This window comes from Budorcas taxicolor, chromosome 23 (assembly GCF_023091745.1).
Source record: "Budorcas taxicolor isolate Tak-1 chromosome 23, Takin1.1, whole genome shotgun sequence".
NCBI lineage: Eukaryota > Metazoa > Chordata > Mammalia > Artiodactyla > Bovidae > Budorcas > Budorcas taxicolor.
The window spans coordinates 32,653,417-32,666,214 of record NC_068932.1 but is presented as its reverse complement, the minus strand read 5'-3'; the positions used below and the strand labels follow the sequence as shown (position 1 = coordinate 32,666,214).

Genomic DNA, 12,798 nt, shown 5'->3' with positions numbered 1-12,798 from the left:
GGAAATAACAACAAATATATAGTCAAGAAATCAGCAGATAAATGAAAATGGTATACAAAAAAATACCTATTTTAAAAAAGAAAGCAGAAAAGAGGAGAGAGAGGAACAAAAAAGATATGAGCCATATAGAAAACAAACAACAAAATGGCAGGCATAAATCCAACAAGATTAAAAAATCACACAAATGTTACCGGACTAAATAATTCAATCCACAGCAGACTGTCAGACTGATAAAAAAAGATCCAGCTTTATGCTGTCTGTGAGAACATATGCTATCTAAAGAGACACACTTTAGATTCAAAAGCACACATAGGTTGAAAGTTAAAAGAAGGAAATATACACACCACGTAAATAGGAAAACTAAGAGCGTTGGAATGTCTATATTAATATCAGACAAATGGACTTTAGGACAAGAAACATTCCCAGAGACAAAGAGGGATATTTCATAAATATAGTGAGATCAATGCATTAAGAAGATATGGCAATTATAAACGTATAAATACCTAACAACCAAGTCTCAAAATACATGAAGCAAAAACTAATTGAAGAAAAGATAAACAGAAAGTTTAATAATTATACTTGGAGCTTTCAGTACTCTGGTCTAAGAAAACTGACAGAATAACCAGACAGAAAATCAGTAAAGATACAGCAGACTTCAACAATTTTATGCCAAGTTGACCTTAATTAACATTTATAGAACACCTCACCTCATGACAGTGGAATACACATTCTTTTAAAAATTACATGGAAAATCCCCCAACAGAGACCACATATATGCGATAAAACAAGCCTCAATGAATTTAAAAGAACTTAAATAATAAAGAGTATGTTCTCCAATCACAACAGGACTAAATTAGAAATCCACAACAAGAGAAAGTAATTTGGGAAACCCCCAAATGTTAGAAAATTAAGTAACATACTTCTAATGAATCCATGAGTCAAATGACTTCTAATGAATCCATGAGTCAAATGACAAATTAAAATGGGAATTATAAAGTGCTTCGAAGCAAATCAAAATGAAATAATAACAATATTTGTGGGATATAACAAAGCAGAACTTAGTGGAAAATTTATTTGCCTAATTTGGAAAAAAAAAGTTTCAAATTACTTATCTAAGCTATCACATTAAGAAATTAGAAAAAGAACAAACAGCCCAATACAAACAGAAAAAAAAAGGATCAAGGGTGTGGACAGAGACTGCAGCCACAAAATTAAAAGACGCTTACTTCTTGGAAGGAAAGCTCTGACCAGTCTACAGCATATTAAAAAGCAGGGATATCACTTTGCCGACAAAGATCCGTATCGTCAAAGCAATGTTTCTTCCAGTAGTCACGTATGCATGTAGCGACTTAGCATGCATACAAGTAAGGATGTGAGAGTTAGACCATAAGAAGGCTGAGTGCCGAAGAATTGATGCTTTTGAACTGTGGTGCTGGAGAAGACTCTTCAGAGTCCCCTGGACTGCAAGGAGATCAAACCAGTCCATCCTAAAGGAAATCAACCCTGAATGTCCACTGGATGCTAAAGCTGAAGATCCAATACTTTGGCCACCTGATGCGAAGAGCTGACTCATTGGAAAAGACTCTGATGGTGGGAAAGATTGAGGGCAAAAGGAGAAGGGGATGACAGAGAATGAGATGGTTGGATAGTCTCACTGACTCAATGGACATGAGTTTGAGCAAACTCCGGGAGACAGTGAAGGACAGAGGAGCCTGGAGTGCTGAAGTCCATGGGGTCGCAAAGAGGAGAAAATGACTTAAGGCCTGAATAACAAAAAGGGTTAGAGTAGAAATCAACGAGACAGGAAACAGAAAATAAATGAAACCAAAAGTTGACTCTTTGGAAAGATCAACAAAATTGACAAACTTTTAGCTAGAAAGACCAAAAAAAGGAAGAAGACATGATTACCAACATCAAGAATGAAAGAGGAACATCACTACTGATTTAATAAGAATTAAAAAGCTTATAAGGAAATATTCTGAACAACTTTATACCAAAAAATTAGACACTTTAGGTGAAATGGACAAATTCCCAGAAATAAACGCATTAGAAAACTGACTTAAAAAGACACAGAAAATCTGATTAGACCTATGACAAGTAAATAAAGTGGATTAGTAATTTAAAATCTTCTCACAAAGAAAATCCGAGTACTGCTCTGACTTAAATAATAAATTCCATCACATATTTAAAGAAAAAACACTTATCTTACATAAACTCTCTTAAAAAATAAAGGAGTAGAGAACACTTCCCAACTCATCTACAAGGTCAGCATTAACCTGTTACAAAAGCTATACAAAGACGAGAAATACCCAACATGAATATATGACACCAACATCCTTTACAACTACTATCAAATCCAGGAACATACTAAAAACGATTAAAACCATGACCAAGAGGGATTTATGCCTGTAATGCAAGGTTAGTTTCAGTTCAGTTCAGTCGCTCAGTCGTGTCCGACTCTTTGCGACCCCATGAATAGCAGCACGCCAGGCCTCCCTGTCCATCACCAACTTCCGGAGTTCCCTCAGACTCACATCCATCAAGTCCGTGATGCCATCCAGCCATCTCATCCTTCATCGTCCACTTTTCCTCCTGCCCCCAATCCCTCCCAGCATCAGAGTCTTTTCCAATGAGTCAACTCTTTGCATGAGGTGGCCAAAGTACTGGAGCTTCAGCTTTAGCATCATTCCTTCCAAAGAAATCCCAGGGCTGATCTCCTTTAAAATGGACTGGTTGGATCTCCTTGCAGTCCAAGGGACTCGCAAGAGTCTTCTCCAACACCACAGTTCAAAAGCATCAATTCTTCAGCGCTCAGCTTTCTTCACAGTCCAACTCTTGCATCCATACATGACCACTGGAAAAACCATAGCCTTGACTAGATGGACCTTTGTTGGCAAAGTAATGTCTCTGCTTTTCAGTATGCTATCTAGGTTGGTCGTAACTTTCCTTCCAAGGAGTATAAGTGTCTTTTAATTTCATGGCTGCAATCACCATCTGCAGTGATTTTGGAGCCCCCCAAAATAAAGTCTGACACTGTTTCCACTGTTTCCCCATCTATTTCCCATGAAGTGATGGTTTAACGTATGAAAATCAATTAACATAATATACTGCATTAATAGCATAAAGGACAAAAACACAAGATCATCTTATCAGACACAGAAAAAACATTTGGCAAAATCCAATACCTATTCAAGATAGGAACTCTGAATAGACTGGAACAGAAGAGAACTTCTTCAACCTGATAAAGGGCATTCATAACCTATGGCTAACAGAATACTTAATGATGAAAGACTGAATGATTTCCTGTAAGACTGGGAAGGAGGCAAGAAGATCTGTTCTTACTATTCCTATTCGTTGGATGACATGGTTCTATCAGTAGGAAATCCTAAGAGATCTACAAAAAAGCTACTGGACTAACAAATGAGTTTAGCATGTTTGCGAGATACCATATGGACATACAAAAATCAACTGTGTTTCTACATGCTAACAATGAACAATATGCAAATAAAATTAAGAAAACTTAATTCAAGTAATATCAAAAAGAGTACAACGCTTAGGAGTAACTTTAATAAGACTGTATAGTGAAATCTACCAAAATTCCTGAGAAAAATTAAAGATCTAAATAAATGGAGAATAAGTCCATGTTCATGAATTGGAAAAATCAATATTGTTTAGATGGTAATTCAAAGCAATTCATATCAAAATATTAGTAGGGTTTTTTGGGCAGGAATTGAAAAATGAATCCTTAAATGTATGTGTAAATGGGAAGAACTAGAGTGGCCAAAACAATTTTGAAAAAGAACAAGTTGGAGGACTTACATCACCTGATTTCGAACTTACTATAAAGCCACAGTAATCAAGATAGTGTAGTATGGGTAAAAGGATATATAGATCAATGGGACAAAATACAAATTTCCAAAATTAAACATTTACATTTATGACCAACTCATTTTGACAAAAGATCCAAGGTCATTCAATGCTGTTAGAATTAAATATCCATATTAAAAAATATCAGTTCAGTTCAGTTCAGTTGCTCAGTCGTGTCTGACTCTTCGCAACCCCATGAATCACAGCACAACATAAACTTAAATCATTATCTCACACTATGTGTAAAAATTCAAAACAGAACATAGACTTGAATATAGAAACTAAAACTATAAAATTTCTGGAAGAAAATCTTTGTGACCTTGGCATAGGCAAAGATTTCTGAGGTAAGACACTAAAAGTACAATCCATAAAATAAAAAATGGATAAATTAACAAGCTTTTACTTTTCAAAAGTCACCATTAAGAAAGTAAAAAGACAAGCCACAACCTGTGGGAAGATATTTGCAAATCATATATCTAATAAAAGGCTATTATTCAAGAGCATAAAAATAAAAACTCAAAATTCAACACAGAGAAGACAAATAATCCAATTAAAAAATTATAAAATTAAAAAAGAGCTGAATATACATTTTACCAGACTACATATGACTAATAAGCATATGAAAAAAATGATCAATCTCATTAGTCATTAGGAAAATGCCAATTAAAATGAGATAGCACAGCATACCCACTAAATGTCTCTAATCAAAAAGACCAACAATACCAAGGACACAGAGTCCTCATACATTGCTGGTGGGAATGTACAATGTACTTTGGAAAACAGTTTGGCAGTTAAAAGAAAAAAAGTCAAACATATACATATCACAAACATACATACCACATGACTCAACAATTCTATCCCTATGCATCTACTCAAGAGAAATGAAAACATATGCCTATTTAAACCTTTGTGCAAATGTTCACAGCAGCATATTCATAATAGCCAAAAATTCAACCATCTAGGTGCCCACCAACTGGGGAATGGGTAAACAAAACATGGTACAGCCTTACAATGGAATACTCAGCAATAAAAAGTAACAATCTACTAGTACATGTGACAGTATGGCTCAACCTCAAAAATATTATGTCTAGGGAAGAAGCTCAGCTGGAAGAAGTTCAGCTCAGTGCTCTGTGATGACTTAGAGGGGTGGGATGGGGGTGGTGGGAGGGAGACTTGAGAGGGAGAGGCTGTATGTATACACATGGCTGATTCACACTGCTGTACAGCAGAAATGAATACACTGTCAAACAATTACAATCCAATTTGAAAAACTGAAAAAAAAAAAAAGACTATGGTATATGATTCTATTTATATGAAATTTCTAGGAATCAGATCAGTGGTTGCTTGGGGCTTGGGAGTAGGAACTGGGATTGACTCAGTGCAAACAGGCATGACACAACACCTGGTGTGATAGAAATATTTTAAAAGTAGATCATGGTGATGGTTACATAGCTCTATAAACTTACTATAAATCATTGAACTGTATGCTCTGAAGGAGATCAGCCCTGGGATTTCTTTGGAAGGAATGATGCTAAAGCTGAAGCTCCAGTACTTTGGCCACCTCATGCGAAGAGTTGACTCATTGGAAAAGACTCTGATGCTGGGAGGGATTGGGGGCAGGAGGAGAAGGGGATGACCGAGGATGAGATGGCTGGATGGCATCATGGACTCGATGGACGTGAGTCTGAGTGAACTCTGGGAGATGGTGATGGACAGGGAGGCCTGGCGTGCTGCGATTCATGGGGTCGCAAAGAGTCGGACATGACTGAGCAACTGAACTGAACTGAACTGAACTGTATGCTTACAATGGGTAGATTTCACAGTATACAAATGATATCTCAATAAAGCTGTTAAACAGTCCATAGACTAACAAATAGCTATTTTGGTTTTAAGGGAGATGGCATACTATCTCCCCTAAAGTAAGGAAAGTAAGTCTTCTAGATTGAAGGAGCCCAACCTCTTGCCTCCTTTCTTGGTAACAGCAACCTCTTTCTTTCTTTCAATCTGTAATTATTTGCTTCTTGACTGTTTCCTCTGTGAAGTGGAATTGTGTAAGAGCAAGCAAGGCTAAAGTCTGTCTTGGTCTTTGTCGTCCCCATTACCCATTCAAGTGTTTGGCATATTATTTCAGTTCAGTTCAGTCGCTCAGTTGCATCCAACTCTTTGTGACCCCATGGACTGCAGCATATTATATATTGGCAGATGATAGGTGTCAATAAATATTTGATAAACAGATGAATGATGTAGAGGAAGAAGAGAAATATCTGGGTTTTCATTTAAAAATCAACATATTCCCGAGCCTTGATTATTTGCAAATATCTTTGTCATGGACCCTTATTCAGTTCTGCAAATTTCACCTGTCACATGCCAGGCATCATGTGCTTGATACTAGAGAATGAGACGAAACAGACCTGGTTCATTGTCCTCAAGAAGCTTGCAGTCTAGCGGAAAACAAGACCCAGTATTCTGACATTTAATGCGTATAAGTGGCAGGGCGGGGCCTACAAATCTGGAGGAAAGGAACAGAGAACCAAGAGCCTGTGAGCCCAGAAGAGCACAGGAGGCCTTGTTGAAAGGTAAGCGGATTGGCAGCCCAGGGTACAACGTGCCTCCTGCATAAGAACTTGTTCCTCCTCAATTCAGATCACTGTGCCTTTGTACACTCTTGTTGTTGCTTAGTTGCTAAGTTGTATCTGACTCTTTTGCGACCCTATGGACTGCAGCCTGCCAGGCTCCTCTGTCCATGGGATTCTCCAGGCAAAAATACTGGTGTGGGGTTGCCATGACCCCCTCCAGATGATCTTCCCAAGCCAGGGATCGAACTAGGTGTCCTGCATCTTCTGGATTCCAGGTGGACTCTTTACCACTGAGCCACCAGGGAAGTCCTACAGGGTTGTAGGAAGGATTAAATGAGACGAAGCATCTGAAGTGATGAGCACACAGCCAACATAAAACTAAAAGTTCTAGGGGACATGTTAGTTGCTCTGTTGAGTCAGACTCTTTGCAACCCCGTGGCCTGTAGCCCACCAGGCTCCTCTGTCCATGGGATTCTCCAGGCAAGAACACTGGAGTGGGTTGCCATTCCCTTCTCCAGGGGATCTTCTTGACCCAGGGATAGAACCTGGGTCTCCAGCATAGAAGGGTTTTTTTTTTTACCGACTGAGCCATCAGTCCATATAAAAGTAAAGGGCTGGTATTATTATTTTTGTGACCACCCCTTTGTATGGCTGAGCAGGGTCTTAGAAGCTCTGAGGCTGCCTGTGTTGTGGAGGGGCTTCTCCGCTTCGGCCACCGTGGTCATCACGCTGACAAAGCCCCTGAGGGAAGTGGCGACTCCAGGAGGGCCCTTGGGGCACCTGGCGAGCCCTTCATTCCCAGCCGCTGCACTCATGGACCTCTGCCCCCTTTCCCACCACTCCTAGGTCTTGCCTAGCTACATCGTAGGCATCTGTGGGAAAACATTACTGGCTGTGCTTATATTCTGGGACTCAGAGGTCTTTTTCTGTATAAGTTTACAGTGGAGAACAATGAAAAGACTAAAATCCAAAGCCAACAGGGGCCAAGGGATCTGCCTACATCTTGGGTTTTGCCACGATATGAAAACACATGGCTTCAGAGTGTAACATGAACGGCCCAGCGATCTCTCCAGGGTGGAATCTATGTTTTCAGCTATGCAGAAATACGGACCTTTTAAAAAAAAAACTCAGGGGGCGGGAGTGTTAACTGAAAATCAAGATAGCTTTTCCTAGGCCGACTTTCTCCATGTCCTTCAAAATCGTTCCTTTTTGACAAGAGTAAGAGCTGGAAAAACGCCTTGACACGGGGGAAGTGCCTATTTTTCTCCAGCCTCACTGGAGTTGGGCCTGCTAGGGAAGAAGCGGAGGTTTGCCATTTGTAGACAAGAATGAAGCCTTTTGTGAACAGGCTAAGTACACCACCGACTTGCTTTAAAAAGTGTCAAAGGCTATTTTTGGAGAACATGTGGTTGGCGGTGCCAAATTGAAACATTGACTTATCGCCCAATTTAGCATTAAAACATTAGAACTTACAATTAAGACGACTCTGTTTACTCCAAGTGAGTTTGTCAACATGCTACAAATATATTTCTGTTATCATAATAAAACCATGAAATGGGCGGGTGTGGTTTCTCGCTTGTTAAGGCCACGCCGAGGAGAACTTCAGAATGCTGAAATGCGAGCTGCCCTAGCCTATAGGCCAACTTCTTTGCCCCAGAGCGGATGCTGGGTGTAGCTATATTAGTGCATAAGAGGTTATTCTCATTCACAAAACGGGAATTACTTTCTGGCTCCAAACTACGACTAGCGTTAAGAAATAAGCTGGAAGATCTTCTACAGATGTGGTCTCTGACACGTACACCCGGGGATTCTGCTATTAATCACATCTTAAGACTTGAACATTATAAAGGACAAGGCTGACAGCCATTAGATTCAAGGTCTGAATTGATAAAGAGAGAGACAGAGAAAATGTGCCTGTGTCTGCCGTTGTGTTTAAACTAAGCATGGCTTTAAAGATAGCCAGCATCTTTCTCCGTCTTCGCCCCATTTTATTTCAAGGTCGGTCCGCCTTCTGTTTGACTCTTCTCACCCTGACATGGACAACAGTTCTTGGAAAAAGAACTGTCCCGATCGCTCGCCGTGTTAGGACAGGAATGTGCTTGTTTGGCATTCGTTCGTGAGATCCTGGACCGCATGAACACTGGGGACGAGAAGAGCAAGACGCACGTGCGGGGACCGGCTCGGTACCTAGGCCCTGTGGGCCTCTGTCACCACCTGCCTCAAGGGTTAAGGTGGCCACGGTAATTATGCCAAGGCCATGCATTACTCTGACAAAGTAATCCATCAAATAATTTCTCACAATTGTAATTCACCCCTCGAATTTTCCTTACCTCCAGAGCCAGCTGGATATTATATTACTGAAGCTGTTGAAAGGGTGGAACACTAGCCACGGAGCCAAAGGCCACAGCAACTATGCAATGCATAAATTTTTATTGTTTGCCTAGTATTGAAATCTCATTAGGGTCCATAATTCATCCGAACACAGTGAACATTTACATCTGTTGATCATGAGAACTTAGAAGGAATGTACACCTTTGGCTAACTTGTTTTTAGAGGCGGCAGAGGGTGTGTGTGTGTGTGTGTGTGTGTGTGTGCGTGTGCGTGCGCGCTCACGAAAGCATGCACATATATGCTCGTATGTTTTTAGCCCCTGAACAGCTGTGCTTTAAATATCCCTTACTCAAACCAATTTCCAACCTGAATTTAAATATCCGAAAGTTGTTTTCATTTGGCAGACAAAGACTCACTTCTCTTCGAGTCCAGCTTAATCAATGTTGGAAAATTCCACTCATTGCCTATTGGCCTTAATGCAGCTCTGCTGTGTTAATTACATCAGAATTATCCCAAAGATTACACGCCTTCCATTCAATGTATACACGTTTTTGTCTTCACTTAATTATGGCTTCAAAAAATACTAGAGAGAGAAAATAGAAGCATGAGTTTTTCTGGGTCCTAGGGATACCCAGATTTGTTTGGTGTGTGTGTATTTAAACATCTTTCCTACTATGTTCTACCCTTTTGATCTGGCAGTATATCCATTTACAAGGCTCTCAGTAGTTCTGTACATGCTATATTTTGAGGGTGACAATCCCCGAACCACAGAATCAGAAATGGAAGGGGACTCCAATAACAATAATAAAATAAACAGTAGGAAAAAAAAAAAAGAGATGGAAGGGGAAGGGGCCTGAGGGGCCATCTAGCCAGGCCAGCCCCTCTCCCAAACAGGAATCTCCCTGACAAAACCCCCTGACAAGTGGTCCTTCAGGAATGCATCCATTTTTGGAATGAACTATGGCAGCAGCTGAAAGGCTCTTAGCAAACACTGCCTAGCAGGTCAGGGCAGAGATGAAGGATACGTGTCTGAGGAGAAGTCCGGAGGGAATTTAGGGAGACCAAATGTAATTACCTGGCCCAGCATCTGGCTAGGGCAGCGGCTCTAACAGCCCCACTGTAATTCCAGCTGATGGCAGTGACACCTTCTGATGAGACTCTTGTCAACTACACGCTGCTCTTTAGCAGGCCTTCACTAACACCCTGCGATGGGGAAAATCGGATACAGATGTTTTTACTCAGAAGGCCTTGCAAGCACTAAAGTCCTTATCTTCTCCTCAAGGAGAAAGGACACACACACACTTCCATGAAGAAAAAAGATGCCAAAGGGCTTTCACACAGGGACTGGCCCGATGCAGACCGCATTGCTATATCCTCTTTTGGTGAGCTTTCCAAGCCAGTGTCAGGTCTCCCCATCCCAATCCCAGAGCAGCTGTGACAGTCTCAACACTCAATTGGCTGCGGTCAGTAAAGCCGCCCTGGACATCCAGGGCCCAGCAAGCCCAGAGCAGGGTGGAAAGTGATTTGGCTGCAATCCAGAGCACAAGTCTCTCTGGTGGTAGTGGTGGTTTAGTTGCTAAATCATGTCCAACTCTGTGAGACCCTATGGACTGTAGCCCTCCAGGCTCCTCTGTCCATGGGATTTCTCAGGCAAGAATACAGGAGTGGGTAGCCATTTCCTTCTTCAGGGATCTTCCTAATCCAGGGATCAAACCTGCATCTCCTGCATTGTCAGGCAGATTCTTTACCACTGAACCACCAGGGAAGCCCCAAGTCTCTCTGCTGCTGCTGCTAAGTCGCTTCAGTCGTATCTGACTCTGTGCGACCCCAGAGACCGCAGTCCACCAGGCTCCCCTGCCCCTGGGATTCTCCAGGCAAGAACACTGGAGTAGGTTGCCATTTCCTTCTCCAATGCATGAAAGTGAAAAGCGAAAGTGAAGTCACTCAGTTGTGTCTGACTCTTAGCGACCCCACGGACCACAGCCTACCAGACTCCTCCATCCATGAGACTTTCCAGGCAAGAGTACTGGAGTGGGATGCCATTGCCTTCTCTGCCAAGTCTCTCTATTCTGGGGTAAAAGGCAAGAGACCTGGGTCTGGGGATGCAAAGATGGGCAATCAGACAGGTGCCTCTCCTCATGGAGCTTCCAGACTTGAACAATCCTGTGCTCACAGTATACAGTTTCAAACAGTAAGGGCCACAAGACTGCGAAGTGCTAGAAAAGGGGCAGGTACGAAAGCAGGAGAGTCTAGAAGGGGGAACTTGCGTGAGTTGGGACTTTCAGAAAAGCAGATGCTAAACTGAGTTAGGAGTGAAAGAAGTTTAGTGGAGGGTGCCACCTGTGAAAAATACAAAGGGAGGAGGCAGGGCTGGGGAGGGAAAGGCTTCAGGCTGTCACACAGATCTGACATGACAACAAAGTGGGGATGAGGCAGGAAAGGACAAGTAAAGCCTCAGATCACACTGAAGATGTGACCAAACTGTGGCCAACCTGGTAAGTGGCTCTGGGGAGAGAATCATGCATTGGGCAGAAATAGCTTGGCCCTAAGATCCCCACCAGTGAATCCTAAAGAAAATCAATCCTGAATATTCATTGGAAGGACTGATTCTAAGGCTGAAGCTCCAATACTTTGGCTACCTGATGCGAAGAGCTGACTCATTAGAAAAGACCCTGTCGCTGGGAAAGATTGAAGGCAGGAGGAGAAGGGGATGACAGAGGATGAGATGGTTGGATGGCATCGCCGACTCAATGGACATGAGTTTGAGCAAGCTCTGGGAGGTGGTGCAGGACAAAGAAGCCTGGCGTGCTGCAGTCCATGGGGTCACAAAGAGTTGGAGATGACTGAGCAACTGAACTGAACTGAATCTATAAAATGGGAACAACAATATATACTTTATATGGTTAACATGAAAATTAACTGAGACTATGTATGGAGTTCTTCCGCTAATATCTGGGACATGAGTGACATGTAGTAAATGTTGGCTATTATAGAAAACCTCAGCTGGGAATAAAGGAGAAATATGGACTTACCTTGACATTGTGTTTTCAAAAGTTTGAATGTTTATTCTGAAATAAAGTGCCTGCATTTGAACAAACTATAGGTGAAATTGTTAAATTCATCTTCCATCAAGATCACGATATTATCCAGATCCTCAATGATCGAAATGCCAGGCATACAAGTAAGTTTCAGTTGAGTTTAGAGTTAAATAATTAGTATCAGCAATTCAGAGCCAAAAAAGTAATAAATTGCTTTAACAGAAAAATAGTCCACGAGAAACCTGAAGGAAGAGAAGCCCTTGGCAACATAGCACACTGTAAGTGGGGAATGTGCCTATAAAGCCTGACAGCTTCTATATCATAGTCATGTTGAAGATACAGGGATTTTTCTCTTTCCAATCTTACCTGTTAGGTGAGTAACCCTTCAGACACCTATTTTCAGATTATTCCAAATCATAAAATGCAGGAAAAACAAAAGCATAAACTGATGCAAAAAGGATGCTGGCTGTAGTTGCTGAAGAAGATTTGATTGTTAAAATATTTTCCTAGATGGTCAAAATTTTTTTTTAAAGTAGGTGAGCACATGCTAAGAGACTAAGGGATATTCTTTAAAATCAAGCCCAGCTTATCTGAAATGGCTGAAAATTGGGTCTATCTTATATGATAGCATATAGGCCAGTCCTATATGATTGGCCTTGTGAGTGTATATGAGTTTGGAATAACCTGCCCCATGAGGCAAAAAGAGAACACTCTCCCTTATGAAGATGTATTCACAATAGGGGCTTCCCTGTGGTTCAGCTGGTAAAGAATCCGTCTGCCAACGCAGGAAACTCAAGATACAAGGGTTCAGTCCCTGGGTCAGGAAGATCCCTTTGGAGGAGGAAATGGCAACCCACTCTAGTATTCTTGCCTGGAAAATGCCATGGACAGAGGAGTCTGGTGGGCTATCGTCCATGGGATCGCAAAGAGTGGAACACAGCTGAGTGAACATACATTCACAATAGACTTGTTTTATTGGTAACAGG

At 41.4% G+C, this 12,798-nt stretch overlaps 1 protein-coding gene across 4 annotated transcripts in view; it reads right to left on the bottom strand.

Annotated features, from left to right (window-relative positions):
• VTI1A (vesicle transport through interaction with t-SNAREs 1A) overlaps positions 1 to 12,798 on the bottom strand; it is a 375,524-nt gene that overhangs the window by 29,354 nt on the left and 333,372 nt on the right. The window lies entirely within an intron of this gene.